Below are 12,681 nucleotides of genomic sequence, written 5' to 3'. Positions count from 1 at the left end.
ATCTATGCAGCTCTGATCAATATTAGATTTACAGATGCATTCTTATATAATTAAAGAGAAGTATAAAGATGTCTTCTGTAGATACAACCTACTGTTTGTCATTCTGTTGCTTTGCCTAATAGAAAATGCATCCTCAACAATTTGAGCCTCCTCTTCAGAAAATAAAAATAAATTAAAACCCTACCTCTTTGGAAATAAGTTTCTAGGTTTTTCTTTTTACCTGGAAGATGGCAAAATGCTGAAATATTAGGACTCACCTAGGTGCCTTGTGGAAATCCTCAATGAAAATTATTTCCTTTTTATTTGAAAATTATTTTCTATCCATACTGGAATGAAGCTATGTAACATCAAAGACAGGTCTGAAGACTGTTGGAGCAGGACTGTAACACAAATTGCACAATGCCTCACCTCCGAACACTTAACTGAGACTCAAACATGGTTGAAATACATCAAGATTCTAACAGGTCACAGAGCTTGATAAGCCAAAAGATAATAAGAGTGGTCACTTTTACGATTTACTTTTAAGCACAGACCAAAATCACCTCATAGCAGGCCACAAAATGAAAGTAGACATCAATGCTTCCCATCGTAAAGTGCAACGATTCATAAAAGGAGCAAAATAAAAAGAAATTATTAAAGCTAAGAGTATTGTGGCACTCTAAACAGTAAACAATAAGAAAAAAATATTGCACTGTTTTTATTTACTCCACTTGCAATCTTCCTTCCAGCACTTGGTCATCACTGAAGTATAACATAATAACCAGACAAAAAAAGTTTCCCACACATGCACAGACTCCAGACTTTTTTCTACCCACCACAGAGGGGTTGGTGTTGCTACAGACCTTACAGGAAAAGGCTGTGCCAGTCACTCCCACAGCTCAGAACTAAGGAATGCAAGCAGTGTGCTAATACAGCTGCAGGCTCCAAATATGAATCCTCCCTCTTTCAAGTTTCAAGGGACCAATTAAGTTCCCTTTATATACTGACTGTTGAAGCTGTAAAGAGGCAAATAAAAGGCTGACTTTATTATGGGCTACTTTTGCAAGGAATTGACTAGTTGTAGCTGTGAGTGAGAGCCAAGAAGCAGAGAAAGCAAGAAAAGCCACACAGCCTGGAGAGAAAAAAATGTTCTACATGATCAAGAATTCACTGGACAGACAGATCTGAAATATGTTAAACAAAGGAAAAACCTCATTATAGATTTTCCTGCATTCAAAAAATAAGTATATTCCTCCTAAGTCCACTAAAGAAATATTCTATTCAGTTTTTCCTCCTAAACAAGCAAGACAAAACTTAAAAGTTGCCTTGCCAACTTAAAAGTTTCTTGAATAGCTAAATCTATTCTGCAATTCAAGTAGTTATAGCGTTGATAAATAACAAGTACAGTTCTCTGGCCTCTTCTAAGCAGAAGGTCAGACAGCTGACAGAAACAGACCCCACCCCAACCTTCAGAAAAAATCGGAACCAAGAGAAGGATAGTTTGTCTTGCCTTTTCACTGCTCTAAGCTTTTTAGAGCATATTTTAGCATTGTATATACACTGAATTATTGGTGAGAGAAATTCACGAAGTTATCACTTGTTTGTGCACAGCTCTAGGGAAGACAGTAAAAATTTGGATACTCTGCAGTTTGGCAGAGAGATTCAGACAAAAGTGTCCACCAGAAACTTTTACCTCCTTTTCAAGTGGACTAGATTTTGAGCTTACTGCACCTTGTTACTAATAACTTGATACTTTATATCACCTGACAGATAAACACTTATTTTAACACAGTCTTTCAATATTGATGGGACTACCTCAGAAACACAGAATTGTCAGAGTTGGAAGGGACCTCTAGAGATCATCCAGTCCAACCCCCCTGCTAAAGCAGGATCCCCTAGAACGCATTGCTCAGGACTGCAGCCAGGTTGGTCTTGAATAACTCCAGAGAAGGGGACTCCTGGGCAGCCTGTTCCAGTGCTCTGTCAGCCTCATCATAATGAGGTTTTTTCTCATCTTTAAATGAAACTTATGTTCCAGCTTGTGCCTACTGTCCCACGTCCTGTCACTGGAACTACTGAAAAGAGTCTGGCTCCATTCTCCTTGCACACACCCTTTAGATACTTGTAGGCAGTTATAAGGTCTCCTCTGAGGCTTGTCTTCTCGAGGCTAAACAGTCCCAGCTCTCTCAGCCTTCCCTCGTAAGAGAGATGCTTCAATCCCCCAAACATCTTTGTCACCCTCCGCTGGACTCTCTCTAGTAGTTCCCTGTCTCTCTTGAACTCGGGAGCCCAGAACTGGATGCAGTATTCCAGATGTGGCCTCACCAGGGCAGAGTAGAGGGGGAGAATGACCTCTCTCTACCCATTGGCCACACTCTTCCTTATGCACCCCAGGATTTCATTGGCCTTCTTGGCAGCAAGGGCACATTGCTGGCTCATGGATAATTTACTATCTACCAGGACTCCCAGATCCTTCTCTTCAGAACTGCTTTCTAGCAAGTCCACCCCTAACCTATATTGGTGTATGGGGTTCTTCCTCCTCAAGTGCAGGATCCTACACTTGCCCTTGTTGAACCTCAGTAGGTTCTTCTCTGCCCAGCTCTCCATCCTGTCCAGGTCACACTGGATGGCAGCACAGCCCTCTGGAGTGTCAGCCACCCCTCCCAGTTTGGTATCATCAGCAAACTTGCTGAGGATACCCTCTGTCTCCTTATCCAGGTCACTGATTAATATGTTGAACAAGATCGGACCAAGTATTGACCCCTGGAGGACTCCACTGGTTACAGGCCTCCAACTTGACTCTGCTCCATTGATCACAACCCTCTGAGCTCTCAATCAACCTCACTGTCCACTCATCCAGCCCACATTCCCTCAGTTTCCTAATGAAGATGTTATGGGAGGCTGTGTCAAAAGCCTTGCTGAAGTCAAGGTAGATGACATCTGCTGCTCTCCCCTCATCCAGCTAACCAGTTAGAACGTCATAGAAGGCTAGCAGATTGGTCAAGCATGATTTACCCTTGGTAAATCCATGTTGACCACTCACAATAACTGCCTGTTCTTCAACGTGTTTAGCAATGACATCCAGAATGAGTTGCTCTTTCACCTTCCCAGGGACAGAGGTGAGTCTAACCAACCTGTAGTTCCCTGGGTCCTCCATCTTGCCCTTTTTAAGAATGAGTGATACTGACCTTCCTCTAGTCCTCAGGTACCTCTTCCATTCTCCATGACCTTTCAAAGATGATGGAGTGGCCCAGCAACAACATCTGATAGTTCTCTCAACACTCATGGGTGCATCAGGAACCACAGAATTATGGATGTCCAGTTTGACCAAGTCATCTCCAACCTGGTCCTCCTCTACTGAGGGAAAGTCTTCCTCTCTTCAGACCTTTCCCCTTGCCTCCAGTGTCTGGAATTCACGAGGGACAGCATTAGCAGTGAAGAATGAAGCAAAGAAGGCATTCAGTAACTGTCTTCTCTGTATCTTCCACCACTAGGGTGCCCACCTCATTCATCAGTGGGCCTATATTTTCCCTAGTCTTCCTTTTTTTCTAATGAGATACTAAAAATCCACTTCTTGTTGTCTTTAACAGAAGTGGCCAAGTAGAGTTCTTCTTGAGCCTTGGCCCTTCTAATTTTCCACCTGCACAGCTTCACTACATCTTGCTATTCCTCATAAGTTGCCAACCCTCTTTTCCAAAGGCCATAAACTTCCATTTTGTTCCTGAGGTCCAGCCAAAACTCTCTGTTTAGCTAGGCTGGTCTTCTTCCCCGTCAGCTCATCTTTCAGGACCTAGGGATGGCCTGCCCCTGTGCCTTTAAGAGTTCCTCCTTGAAGTATTCCTGAAGTCTTCATTGCCTTTGGACTTCTTGTCACTACTTCATCACTACCTGAAAGATTAACAATGGGTAGTAATTTGATGGCTTTACTAAGGAAGGGATCTTTCTACAAACATCTTTAACCCTGGCCTCAGGGAGGCAGCAGACTCTAGGTCACCACTTTCACCCAGGCAAGGAGAGGACAGGGACTTTCCTGTGCTGAGAGCCCTGTCAGCCAGGGACGGTAGGCTGTGAGTCCAGTGGTCTTTCTTTCTCCCACTGCCTGATGCTTCTTCACCTACTCACCTCCCCCCGGGAAGCTCCATTACTGAGGGGAGGAGTTCCTCCACCTGGACACAGCTCCCACAGGCTGTGCTCACCGCTACCATACATGTGTGTGAGTCGCTTACACCCTGTCGCCATACACCTGGATGGCAGCGTTTTCCCAGGAGAGCTCAGTCTGGGAAGCTGCATCAGCCGCAGTGTGACAGAGCTGAGGGAGGCCAGAGTTTTGTGGCGGGTGGATGCTCCCATTCCCCGGCCGAGCCCTGGCGCCCACCAGCGCTGCACCAGCCGCTGCTTGCGGGCCCCCCAGGACCGCTCTTAGCAGGCGAGGCGGCGCCCATTGCGGGTTCCGCAAGAGCCGCGGCTCCTGGCAGGTCGCTTCGCTCCTCCGGTGTTCCCACACCACAGGAAACCTCGGGAAAAATCCCGTTATGTTCAGTTTCTCACTCTACAAAGGGCTGCTTCCACACAGAGCATAACAAAGCTCACGTAACTCCTGTTTCCTTTGCAGGACAGTTTATTAATGTGGTAGCAGTTGTCATGTCTCTAAGCAATACTCCCAAACCGTAAGCATCAGGAAATGAGAAGAATGTGGCCACACCCATTTCTAAGTGACACAACTCAGGTCCTATCCACGTTTCACTCATATTTTCAAGTAGTTGATATTTCAACAAGGACAAGTTTCAGCCTCTGTTACAGAAATAATAATTACTCCAGTGAAATCAGTTTTACCTTTTAATTCCACACCCCACCCCCTCACCTCAGCAATCATGCAGAGATTTCTACTCCCCATAGCATACTGTTTTCAGAAAGGTTTCACAAAATCTGTTTGGCAAGTGTTTCACCTACTGAATAAAATGAACTAATAAGAGCAATAAAGTAAACTGCCAGACCAGAGTGGGGTGAGGGACAAGCTGTGGGATGACACTTACGGAGATAAGCCAGGAGTTCCTGAGGTAGGAAGAGCCAACAAGGAAAATAGCAGTGATGTACTTCAAAGCAACTTCAGCCAGTAAGTCAGCTTCAATGGGGACTCGATTTAAATGCCTCTATGCAAATGCTGCAGTGACCATGAGGTGGTACAAGATCCTTAGAGCAGCAAAGAGGGTGCACAGCAAGCTCACTACCCTGGACATTAGGATAGCAGACTCTGGCCTCTTCAGGAACCTGTTTGGTAGAATACCATGGGATAAAGCCCTGGAGGGAAAAGGAGGCTGGTTAATGTTCAAAGATCACCTCCGCCAAGCTCAGGAGGGATGCATCCCAGCAGGAAGTCAGGCAAAAACACTCGAAGATCTGAATGGATGAGCAAGGAGCTCCTGGACAAACGCAAAGATAAAAAAGAAGCCTACAGAGGGTGGAAGCAAGGACAGGCAGCCTGGAAGGAATACAGTGAAATTGTCTGAACAGCCAGGGAACGGGTTAGGGAAGCCAAAGCCCTAATAGAATTAGAGCCAAGGACATCAAGGACAAGAAAAACTTCTATATGCTGGTAACAAAAGGAAGACTAGGGAAAATGTGGGCCCTCTTTGGAAGTAAACAGGAGACTTCATTACCTAGGATATGGAGAAGGCTGAGGTACTCCATGACTTTTTCCTTCAGTCTTCACTGGCAAGTGCTCAAACCACACTACCCAAGTCTCAGAAGGCAAAGGCAGGGACTGGGAGAATGCAGAACCACCCATGATAGGGGTAGATCAAGTTCAAGACCATCTAAGAAACCTGAAGGTGTACAAGTCCATGGGACCTGATAAGATACATCACAGCTCCTGAGGCAACTGGCAGATGAAGTTGCATGGTAGTCATAGTTGTCATGGCAGTCCAGTGAAGATCCTACTGACTGGAAAATGGGAAACACAACCCCCATTTTTAAAAAGGGAAAAAAGGAAGACCCAGGGAACCACAGGCCAGTCTCATCTCTGTGCTTGGTAAGATCATGGAGCAGATCCTCCTGGAAACTGCACTAATGCACAGGGGAAATAAAGAGGCGATTGGTGCCAGCCAGCATGGTTTCACTAAGGGCAAATTGTGCTGGACAAATTTGGTGTCCTTTTATGATGGGGATACAGCATTGCTGGATAAGGGAGAAGCAACTGATGTCATCTACCTGCACTTGTGGAAAGTGTTCTGCACTGTCTCACACAACATTCTGGTCTCTAAAATAGAGAGACATGGACCTGATGCATGGACCCCTTGGTGGATAAGGAATTGGCTGGACAGCCACACTCAAAAGAGTTGCAGTCAACAGCTCAATATTCAAGTGGAGACCAGTGGTGAGTGATCTTCTGCAAGGGTCAGTACGGGGACCGGTGCTGTTTAACATCTTTGTCAGCAACATGGACAGTGTGATTAAGTGCACCCTCAGCAAGTTTGCTGATGACACTAAGCTGTGTGGTGTGGTCAACATGCTGGACAGAAGATAAGCCATCCAGAGGGACCTGTGTGAAGTTCAACAAGGCTGAGTGCAAGGTCCTGCACCTGGGTCAGGGCAATCCCAAGCACAAATATAGGTTGGGCAGAGAATGGATTTAAAACAGCCCCAAAGAGAAGGACTTGGGAGCATTGGGTGATGAGAAGCTCAACATGAGCCAGCAATGTGTGCTTGCAGCCCAGAAAGCCAACTACAGGTTGCCTAGTGAGGTTGTGGAGTCTCCTCCATCTTTGGAAATATTAAAAACCTGCCTGGGCATAATTTTGTGTAACCTGCTCCAGCTGACAGTGCTTGGCCAGATGATCTCAAGAAGCCCTTTCCAACCTCCATGGTTCACAGAATCACAGAATCCTAGGGGTTGGAAGGGACCTCAAAAGATCATCTAGTCCAACCCCCCTGCCAGAGCAGGGTCACCTAGAGCACATCACACAGCAACTTGTCCAGGCGGGTTTTGAATGTCTCCAGAGGAGACTCCACAACCTCTCTGGACAGCCTGTTCCAGTGCTCTGTCACTCTCTCAGTAAAGAATTTTTTTCTGATGTTTATGTGGAACTTCCTATGCTCCAGTTTGCACCCATTGCCCCTTGTCCTATCACTGGTCATCACTGAAAAAAGCTTAACTCCATCTTCTTGACACTCACCCTTTACATATTTGTAAACATTAATGATGTCTCCCATCAGTCTCCTCTTCTCCAAGCTAAAGAGACCCAGCTCCCTCAGCCTTTCCTCATAAGGGAGATATTCCACTGCATTCATCATCTTTGTGGCTCTGCGCTGGACTCTCTCAAGCAGTTCCCTGTCCTTCTTGAACTGAGGGACCCAGAACTGGACACAGTACTCCAGATGCGGCCTCACCAATGCACAATAGAGGGAGAACCTCCCTTGACCTACTAACCACACCCTTTCTAATGCACCCCAGGATGCCATTGGCCTTCTTAGCCACAAGGGAACATTGCTGGCTCATGGTCATCCTCCTGCCCACCAGGACCCCCAGGTCCCTTTCTCCTACACTGCTCTCCAGTAGGTCAACCCCCAACCTGTACAGGTACATGGGGTTGTTCTTCCCCAGATGCAAAACTCTATACTTGCCCTTGTTGAATTTCATCAAGTTTCTCCCCACCCAACTCTCCAGCCTGTCTAGGTCTCTCTGAATGGCAGAACAGCCTTCTGGTGTGTCAGCCACTCCTCCCAGCTTAGTGCCATCAGCAAACTTGCTGAGGGCACACTCTGTACCCTCATCCAGGTCGTTGATGAAGATGTTGAACAACACTGGCTCCAGTACCGACCCCTGAGGGACTCCACTAGTCACAGACCTCCAACTAGATTCTGTCCCATTGACTACAACTCTCTGACTTCTTCCTTTCAACCAGTCTTTGATCCACCTCACTACCTGATCATCAAACTGATACTTCCTCAGTTTAGCTATGAGGATGCTGCGGGAGACAGTGTCAAATGCTTTACTGAAATCAAGATAAACCACACCTACCGCTCTACCATCATCTATCCACCTAGTTACTTCTTCATGGAAGGCTATAAGGTTGGTCAAACATGCCTTTCCCTTGGTAAAACCATGTTGACTGCTCTTAATGACTCCCTCATCCTTGATATGCCTAGAGATAGTGCCAAGAACAAGTTGTTCCATCACCTTTCCAGGGATGGAGGTAAGGCTGACCAGTCTATAGTTACCCAGGTCCTCCTTCTTGCCCTTCTTGTAGACTGGAGTTACATTTGCTTTCCTCCACTCCTCAGGCACCTCTCCTGTTGCCCTCTGTGATTCTGTTTGCGTTCTGGAGGTCAAGATAAAGTAAGATAGCTTAGAGCCCAAGTCTGAGAGAGCAAACTAGATGACAATGAAGAATATAGGCTGTTACAAGAATATGCAACAGGAACACAAGCATAATGAAAAGGTTAAATTTTGAACTCAAAACTATTTTGGCTACTGTACTGCTTAGTGTTTTACAGGCCATTGAGAAACTGACTCATCAAGTACCAAAGATTAGCTTCTCCTACCTGGAACAAGGGAACACAGCAACGAAAATAAAGAAATGCTGTCTGGACAGAAGATAGTAAATCTTCTATCTAACTGTAAAGAAGAGTATAAAAAAAAAGCCTATGTAATTCTCTACTATACAGTGAGAACAGAAAGTAGATTCTTGTTTTCCTCAGCCAGAAAAATCTCAAGTAATTTGTTACTAAACAACTAAACTGAAAGGAGTATTCTTTTCCTGGGAGGAAGGCCAAGAGAAGCCAGAAATCCACACAGGCCATTAACCATTAAAGTCATCATGAATGTTGGGAGGGTGGCACAGAAGAAGACAATCATAAAAATGAGAATATGCACATAAAAAGTATACTTAAGTGTGTAGGCAAGGAGGGGGTTTAAAACTGGATTTGTATTACAATATTTGTAAGAGAAAGCAGACAAGGAACCTCCTGCCTTGCATGTGCCTTTAATATTTCACAGCTGGTGACTCCCGGTCATCCCAACATTAACAGGGAAGATAGAAATTCACAACACAGCTTGGGTAAGGACTTTTCAGCTCTTAACCACCATACAACTATAGAATGCTGTGCTTCCAAAATCATGTTTATTCAGGTGTACTGGATGAAACTTAGGTTTCTACTAAGGAAAAGAAAGAAACTTTTATTCCATAAGCAGAACACCAGCTTTCCATTTAATGCCCTCTCAACTACACACTCCTAATCCCTAGTAATTTCATTTCCAGAAATTGCTCTCCCCAAGGAATGAGCAAAGCAAGATCCACAGCGGCTTAGAATTCTGACTTCTGTGATCTTTTGTTTGTGAATTACTAAACCTTACCTTCACTTTTGTTGACCTCATAACCCATCACAAGAGACTAGCAAAATGTAAAGCAGTTGCTATTCTCTCCTAGCAACTAAGTCAGCAGTTCAATAGCACAGTGTGCTTAACTCAGACCAGACAGCAAAACTCAAAACTGCCTGAAAATATGCATATCACACTTCATGCCACAAATTGTGTTTGTTTTACAGTCTTTCAATTTTAAAATGGAGGAAGGAACATAATGACATTTTCTGAACCAACATTCTAGAACTAACTGTGGACTTTTAGTCCCAGTCCAGTTTTTTTTTATATTTTATTTTTAAAAGATTGGAAGGGGAAGCCATTAAAGAGATAAAACCAGCAAAATTTCATTTTCATCCCAAGCTAAATGATTCAGCAAGATATTGCTACTAGATTTTTTTTACATTAGACTTCATATTAGAACACTAAATGGGAATGCAGAAGTGGCCACAGACTTTTATAACAATAACACAGGCAGTTAGAGTTCTCATATCTCACAAAATGTGTGTTTTAAACAACACTAGGAGTAAAAACAAATGTTCTTGCAGTACTCTAAGGCAACAGCTCTAGGCATATCAGCAAATCCACTGAGAAGAGAATCCATCCCATGACCCAATCATAACACAGTCAACAGTGTTACTCTGGAGATCACCCAACTGCCTCAGTGACAAAACAAGAGACTGGAGCTATCCCCACTGTAAGTCTGGTTGCAGAATGTTTTCACAAACACAAAGTAATAATTACATTGAAATCAGGGCACTTCTCTCTCCTACAGATGCCATATCAATAGTTATTAAAAAAAAAAAAAAAAGGCAGAAGAGAAAAATAATAGTTGTCTCTAAAAAAATGAGTCATCAGTAACCAAAATTATAAATTGTAAGAGATGGGAAAACTTACTAGAAACTGCAGAGACAATTTAAAAAAACCTTAAACTTTAGGACAACTCTTTCTTCTAACAATGGCAGTCAGCAAGTGCATTTCCAGTTCTATTTGGAAATTTGAGCGAGTGGTGTAACAGTGTTGCTACTTCTCTCTTGCCATTGCTATCCACATCATAGAAATTGAGGCGATTCCTTCTTCACTCACACTGACAGCAGCAGTGTCAAATTGCAGCTGCAAAAGGTTTTCTTCTCTTTCGAAACTGTACTCCTAAGAGTTCATCTCAACTACATTTATAAAATACTTACAGATTTGTCTCGTTTGGGACAGATTTCTTGGTCATAATGTTCAGACTCGAAAGGGAGGAAACAAGGTATTAGGCCAATTTTGTTTTATCTAAGGTTAAGATTTGCAAAACTATAAAATCCTGTAATTTATAAAACAGTGCTCAGTAATTTCCAGAAGGTCACCTGTAGCCAAATAACAATACCCAGGGACTAGCAGAGATGCTGAGAATCTTTTAAAAAAAGAATTCAAATTTCTTTATCTTCTCTGGATTACAAGTATAGCTAAAAGCATTAACAAAGTACTTTGCCTTTTTTTTCCTCAAAATTCTTGTGAAAATTAAGCTTATATAGGTCCTTTTCCTTCATTAACTTTTGCAGACACTGAGAAAGCACCCCAGAGTTCCTGAGTTGATAAACTGCAAACCACTAACTCGTCCACATCTAGTCACCCAAGAAGCACCCAAATTACAGGAAGGACCACTGTAGCTGACAGCCAGTCTCTGTAGACTAAGTCAAGATTTTTGTGCCTGGAAAATTATGTTCTCTACATACTACATCTGCAAGTTAGAAGATGAAGCACATTTGGAAGGCAGCATACGCAAAGCTTTAAGTGTTCCTGTATAATGAATAATTATTGTGCAAAAAAATGAAGTTCATCAGTCCCCAAGATTCTAAAATGCATACTACCATAAGAAACAAATTCCCTTCTCAATATTTTAAAAGTTTATAACGATTTAGACTGACTTTTATCTGTATTCAAGATTATTAATTTCATGTTAAGTCTCAAAATGGATATTCCCAAATGAAGAGAGAAGGTATAGCACATAGCAAACCCATGAAACAGCAATATCAACCTGATCATTCTCTAAAGCATTAAGATAGTTGTGGCATGTCTACCTGAAAGTCAAAGTTTAAAATTAACTCAAGCCATTTCAGTGGCTGTCACCTCAAATGGAAAAGAATGTTGGACAAGAGATAAGTTAATGAAATGCTAGTTTCATGGGACAGCCTGTTTCAGAGATGGCCTAAAGCCAAGACCTCAGCTGTTTCTCCATAATCAAGTATCCCAAAGCACATTTACAAAACTGTAAGCATTTTTTGTTGTTGTTTCCTTCATCTCTGTCCACCAAGAAATATTTTTATATCTTAATGTGCATATTAGATATTGCTCAACAGTAAAGGTATTCCACCTTAGAGGACAAAATAAAATAATAATAATTAAAAAAGCTGTCACCTAGTTCTCAGGTACAACTTTCTAAACTTTACAGAGCCCTTCCTCTGTAAGAAAGTAGGTAGTTATCTTCATTGCGATAAACTGCCAGCGATTATGTATCACACACACTTTTTCTATACAAACCACAGTTTGGACAACTGACAATTATTTTACCAAACAATAGTTCTAATGACTAAATGAGTAATTTATGGATAATTTTACTATTATTTTCTCAGGAAAAGAAGATCCTTCTCAAGAATACTGTCTTTTCCTGCAATTTTAGGCAGCACATTCTAAGTTCAGAGTTAGATCCCTAAAAATAATAGGCCTTAAAGATCTGTGTAAAAAATATATCCTTTTATTCAGTTTCATGCACTCTTGTTTTCTTACTTTAACTACAGAGCCTAAGAAAGTTAAGGAAATTAATTGGATTTTTTAATAAACTCGGCGTGGGAGGGAAGCAGCTATCGCAACAACTGCCATAATTGTTAAGCTATTTCTGCAAGGCACCCATAAAAGTATGCAAAACAAGTTCCTAAGCAGAAATAAGTTGTACTAGTACAACTGTTATCTGAAAAGCAGCATCATTTCCTGCAGCTTCAACTCTGCCAAACTTTAAATGTCTAATATCTATGCAAGGAATCCTGATGTTTCACAGCATATTTGGTGGATCAAAGCAACTTCAGGATCCCTTCTAACTATTGTCTCTTCTCACCCTCGATTAAAATTACGAAGTGTATGTCATAGTGTCTCTCATTTACATCCTGTGCTTTATAATTCAACTACAACCAATTTAGCTTTCTCTCCTTATTTGCCTTTTCCTTTTCCCATCCAAACATCAGAGGCACAAGAGGTTTTTTTCTGTTTTTACAATCTCACTAATTCTGCCAATACTCATTTCCACTGCCCGCCTGCATCCTCACATTTAATTTCAACTGATCTCGGTTGTGAGCTATTCAAGTGCCACA

At 42.6% G+C, this 12,681-nt stretch overlaps 1 protein-coding gene across 2 annotated transcripts in view; it reads right to left on the bottom strand.

Moving 5' to 3' along the window:
* Window positions 1–12,681, bottom strand: part of TULP3 (TUB like protein 3) — a 32,187-nt gene that overhangs the window by 18,862 nt on the left and 644 nt on the right. The gene's annotated exons all lie outside the window — the stretch shown is intronic.

This window comes from Apus apus, chromosome 1, assembly GCF_020740795.1.
Source record: "Apus apus isolate bApuApu2 chromosome 1, bApuApu2.pri.cur, whole genome shotgun sequence".
NCBI lineage: Eukaryota > Metazoa > Chordata > Aves > Apodiformes > Apodidae > Apus > Apus apus.
This window is presented reverse-complemented; position numbering and strand designations above follow the sequence as displayed.